The sequence below is a fragment of the Alligator mississippiensis genome, chromosome 2, assembly GCF_030867095.1.
Source record: "Alligator mississippiensis isolate rAllMis1 chromosome 2, rAllMis1, whole genome shotgun sequence".
NCBI classification, from domain to species: domain Eukaryota; kingdom Metazoa; phylum Chordata; order Crocodylia; family Alligatoridae; genus Alligator; species Alligator mississippiensis.
This window is the reverse complement of record NC_081825.1, coordinates 51103491-51109490: the sequence shown is the minus strand read 5'-3', so window position 1 is coordinate 51109490 and position 6000 is coordinate 51103491.

The following is a 6000-nucleotide window of genomic DNA, read 5'->3' as shown; positions in this document are numbered from 1 at the left end:
ATATGGCCCTGTTTCTGCATGCACATACAGGCTTAACTTTAAACACACACAAGCTGTCAATTCCTGTTCATCAAGTAGATACTATTCTTTCCAAATTTTCTTAAAGCCAATTTGCTCCAGAAATTCTTTGTTCTACAGTTAATTTTCTTCACTTATTTTATCTGTTCATTCTCCTTTACCTGAACTGTTATTACTTACCTTTTGTGACAAGAAAATGGGTCTTGAATGGGTGTTACCTCACAGGAGTCCCCAGAAACTTGAACAATCTGGTCCTAAGACTGTGAACTCCTTGAACCAGGGAGTGTGACTTATTCTGTTTTGTTAAGAGCCAAATAGATTAAATGTAACACTAATTTTTTTTGAGGTTTAGGCAAAAAAGGACTTAAATGGGAATTTGTCTAAATAAGGCCTTGTTAAAATCTGAATAAAGACATCTGCATTTGTTCTAATATTAAGGCAAAGCAATCCTTTAAAGCCTGAGATCATATGAACTGCTATAAGAGAAGTAGTGTCCAAATCAGATTTCAGTTGTATGCTGAAATTAGAAGGGTGAAGGTCAAATAGACTAAGAAAACAAATCAGACACTAGTGGCTCCAAGTACATGTACCAGCAAGTTCCTGGACTACTTAAGTAAAAAAGCATCAGAAGTCAGATTATCTGAAGTGTTTTTGTTTGTGTATTTAGGAAATGCCACAGATATATGTTTATATATGCATTTGTCAATGTGGATGTTCATAACTCCTTTAATTAGGCCTGATATCGGTACTGCAAATTGTATTTAGTCCCTTCAGATTTCAGGTACTGCAGATGTATGCACTACACTCCCCTTAGCTGTCCTGTGAGAAAAGGTTTTGAACCTTCATTCTCCTAGAAACTTCAATGAGCATCATTTATCTTGGACCTTTTTGAGTAGTAAATATCACGCTGACAATATCTAGGGTTATGTCTAGACTAGGAATACTGTATGGCAGTGCTTGACAGACTTTTACCAACAACAGACTGAAGTAATAGAGCTCGTCCTTATAGTGGGCCATTGCTTGCAACCCAGACACTGCTGCTTCCCTTGCCACCCCACTGCCAAATGTCTCTTTGAGCCAAATCAAACTTTTGCAGGCTGGATCCACCCCACAAGTCATTGGTGCTGACCTCTGCTTTATGAGTAGTGTATACTAGTGTGGCAAAGCTTTCCCACTGTGATTGTTGTATATGAGCAGTGAAACATCAATGCTATGCTTTGTGCTGACATACTGAAACCACTCTCATGAATTAACTAGGATAAATGGTGTAATGGGGGCCAAGCCCTGTTACTGAGAGTATGGTTGGGCAGTGGAGTTAGAAAGCTGCAAAGCCCCAGATGAATGAATACTAATGTAATTTTAATATTTAAGGTATGCAGTGTACGTGTTGGTTACATTCCTAAGCAACATAACCATGTTATCAGAAATCTGTAGTGTAGATCTGGCCAAGGTAACTGTCTTTTCAATAATTCGTTTTGGAACAAGATTTATAAGATCTAGGACTATTAGCATTAGGATTTGAAATCCTGAGCATAAATATCTTTAAGAATTAGTCCATCACTAGCAATTCTTGGTATACAAATTACCAACTCTTACTTCATTATGAATCTGAAGCCTACAGTAGGATTTTAAGATCTTTACTTTAAAATCAACCTGAAGACTTAATTTACAGCTTACCAAAATTTAAACCAAACAGCTATAAAATGAGCAAACTGTAGCTGGCCCTGCATTTCATACAGATGTGCAATTTTTTTATTGCATACTTTAGTTCCAGAGTCTACACATTATAGAATGCAATGCTCTATCTTATTCTTGAGAAGGGCAGCTAGTTTGCCTGTAGAACTTTCCACATCTGTAATCTATGGCCTTATAGAAGAAAGCTTTATAGGTACTTTCTTCACTCCTAATTTAGACTAAGCAGGCTACAAGAACCTTGGTTCCTTACTCTTTGCACTATTTCATGACCGGTCAAATTTGGTTTCAAGGTAAATATGGTATGAAAAAGTTGTAATCACAGGATGAATCAAATGCTAAAAAGTAGTGTGAGCACATGCACATGTGAAGTTCTAGGTACCTATTGGTGGTTTGAGTGCAGTAATACTTTTCAAGAACATTAAGATTTTACTGCTACAACAAATACTAGAAACCCAAGTTTAGTGTTGAGACTGCATTTCCCCAAGCTGGTGTCCAAACTACTTTGACTCCTCTGAAAAGTCATTCTACCGTCTTCCCATTGTGCGGTGGGTATAAAAAATGCACCAAAGAGAAAGATGACTTTCTTGTATAGTTTATGCTTTTATAGTCTAAGTTTTCTTTCTGTCCCAAATAAGTCACATGGATGAATACCAATTTTATACATCCAAGTTTTGATTTACTTTAGATAAGTTTTTCCAGAGCTTGTCTCTTGACTTAGTTTTTTTGGTTGTTTTTTTTTTGTTTTTTTTTTGTTTTGTTTTGTTTTTTGGCATAAAAATAAAAAGCTAGATCTGATGAAACAGTGAATTCAGGTTTATCCCTCTAAGTTGGGGAGTACTGTGGCAGAGCACCTTTGGGGTGCTCACCATGTGGAAGGGGCTGTAGTAGGCTGGGACAAAGCCACTAGAGCAGGCAGCCAAGGGAAACCCCTGAATGTCAATTTTAAGGGGGGAGGTGTGTGGCAGAACACCTTTGGGGGTGCTTGTCACTTGAGAGCTTTCATGGGCTCTGAAGGGAGCCTGCTTTGGAGGAGCAGCAGTGGAAATCTCCTCAGGAACTATTTTAAGGGGGAAGGTGTGTGGAAGGGCACTGTTGGTGCCTGCCACTTTAAGAGTGGAGCCAAACAGCCAGCAGGTGCTTGATTGTGGTGGCCATTTTAGACTTCTGGCCACCTATATAAACAGGGCAGTTAGCTACTGGCAAGCCAGGCAGTAATATTGTCTGGTTGCTAAGACTCTATGCAACATTCTGGAGGTAAGGGCAGGAGCTGAAGGGGATGGTTTGGAGGTTCCTGGGCATGACCTAAAGCTGCACTGTGCCAGGAGTGGGTGGCTTGGTGGGGCTCTGTGGTGCAGAAACACCCAGGAAATGCCAAGCCTATTACCACCCTGGTGAAAGGCAGGTAGGGGCGCCTTAACCCTAGCCCTCATCTTCGGGTGGGTTATTTATCATTGGAGATAGTGGGGCCAGCATGGCTGGAGCTGCCCGAGCCCTGTGGAATGAGAGTGGGGGCCAGGCATGGCTGTGGCCACCTGAGCCCTGTGGGGTGTAGGACCCTGAGGAGAGGTAGTTGGGGCCAGGTATGGCTATGGCCACCTGAGCCCCAGTGAGGGGGTGGAGATGTGGCGCCCCAGTGTGGGTGGTGGTGTGAGATGTGGAGCCCAGTATTTTCTGAGTGTACAGAGTTACCCTGGGAAGGGACCAGAGCAAGTTTAGACCTGGTTGGGTAATTGGCTGGCCACTACCCCGGTGAGTGTTGTGGGATAGGCCCAAAAGATGGTACATCTGCTACCCAAGGTATGAGCTTGCTAAGAGCAAAGCAGTATAAATATAAGTTGTCGACGTGTGTGTGGCCTGACAATGAGGCCTAAGCTTGGTCCGGCTGTAAGCCAGGAGCATTGTCATCTGGATGCCATCTGCAAGGCTTGGGCTGCGGTGTAGGGAAGGAACGGAGCTGCAGATGGCACCCCTGGTATTGGGGCAAGAATGGGCAGCCTCCTGCCTTAATTAACAACAAGGCATGGCAGGAGAGACGGGTAGGTGGCATGCCCAAAAGCAGGCAGGGAGACTAGCACTGTGGCCCACTTTGCCACATACTGTAGCTATTTAAGAATGGAAGTGTAGAACTCAAAACTTAATTACAAAGATATATTATTTAAAAAAAAAAAAACTTGTCAGTTCAGACTAAATTAATTTTTTTTGTCTGATTTCTATTATCAATAAGATACAGCTGCATTTCATTTAAGCCAGGGTGTATTCCACTACACTATATCCAGAAGGATTAACTGTGGTGCAGCTCTGATCTACCTTGTCATTGAAGTCTGGACTGAACAAAAACAATCTAAGTACATTCTGTGGCTTTTGGATAACTCTTTTTGATGACTTTGCAATCTGGGCCTCTACCTGACCATGTAGCTACCAATATATTCCAACACTAAAGCCCATGTGTTTCCAAACCAGTTAAATCTGTGTAGCATACAGTTACCCTCTCTAGGTCTGGGTTCTACAAGGCACTCATTCAGGCTCAGACCTTTTGCCCAGTACCTTCCTTGTGATATCTGACCTCATTGCTCTGCCTCTCTAGACTCCTAAAAGCATGTCTGAGACCTCCTTAGCCTTGTCAGTTTTTTTTCTTTTCTCCATGACTTCCTCCCTGCTTCTGCATAGGCTAAATGGGTACCTACTAGTAACTACTTGAGAGAACATGCTTAGCAAAGGAAATTCTTATCTACAGAAACTTTATTCAAATACTTGAAGGGTTTTACATCTTTGAAAACAATGTATTACCCTTCTCTGGTCTGATCCCATGTCCTCTCATGTATCTGAAGTTTGTCAGCATTTGAGTGTAGACAGAATCTCTCCTGTTCTCACCATCCTGTCAGATTTTCTTACAAGTGGTGATGGTCAGTCTCTCTCCCTGAAGAGAGTTGTACTTAATTCTTAAGCAGGCCTGTCTCTCTACCAAGCCTTCCATCAAGAAACTCCAGTCATGCTTGCATCCCTCCTCCACCTTTTAAAAACTTTCATGTAGAAAGCTTGTATTGTTCCATGGGGATGGGCCTGTAGCTTAGTAGGCAACCAGCCATCCTTCTGGATCATGGTGTATGCATGAGAAGTCATCAGGACCTTTGAAATATATGTCTAGACAGGAGTGTGGAGGATGCCAAGACTCTCCATCCCCTACCTTTAGATGACTGAGATGGGTATCCAAAGGCCAGACTGGGTCTAGATGGTTGGTGCCTCAATAGCTGTAGTTATATGCATGTTTGAGAATCAAACCCTGATCTCCCACATAGTAGTTAAGGATTCTACCAGTGAACCAAACAATGGGTAAACTATTCCACACTGCTGTCAGCTCTGATACCGCACAGACCTAACACCACCTGCCACAAGGTAAGCAGAGGAACCATGGCAGCCAATGTCCTGCTTCTATGAAATGTTAATACATGCTCAAGATACCCGAGTAGGGAGCTCTGTTCCCCATTACATGGGGCATGGAAGGACCTTTCTGTGTTTCTATAAAAAGGTCCTTCATGTTATATATAAATTCCTTTCAAAGATCTGCAGTGATAGCAATGCCTTGGACATATGCTGGCTGATGACGTACGTATGAAGAATAACTTGGATACAGTGTGCATTACTTAAGTGTAACTACCATAGGCTAATGATTTCAAGGGGTGCCTTGAGATCTTTTCAGGAGTATTACACAATATTAGCACTGTTGAGTGTGCAAACACAAATCACAGGATAAACTTGAGGCTTTCAGATGGGAATCTATTGTATTCAAACCATTTTGACCAGTCATGGGCTTTCTGGAGTTCCGTGCCACAAATAGAGAACTAGGGTTGGAGGGGACCTTGAGGTCATCTAATCCAACCTCTGCTCAAAGCAGGACCATCCCAGACAAGGCTTTTTTTTTTTCTTTCTACCCTGGTCTTAAAAACCTCTAAGGGCAGAGACACTGCAAACAATGGCTAGTCTGTTCCAATGCTACCTTCCTTGAGAGAGGGTTTTTTCTAATCTCCAACCTAAACTTCCTTTGATTTGTATTCTCCCCCCCAGTCAAAATGTGAGTGACAACTAGGAGCTGGCAGGTTCCAAGAGCTGCCTTGAGGATGAAACGCTGGAGAACCGCTGCCCAGAAGTTGCCTCGGCCAGGCCCGTCTTCAGCCAGCAGGCTCTGCGGACCAACACGCCTGGCTTCTTCCCTGCTTGGGGAGAGCCCGGATCCACCACAAACAGGGGCATGCTCCTCGCGCCGATCGCAGCCCAGCAGCAGCGACGGGT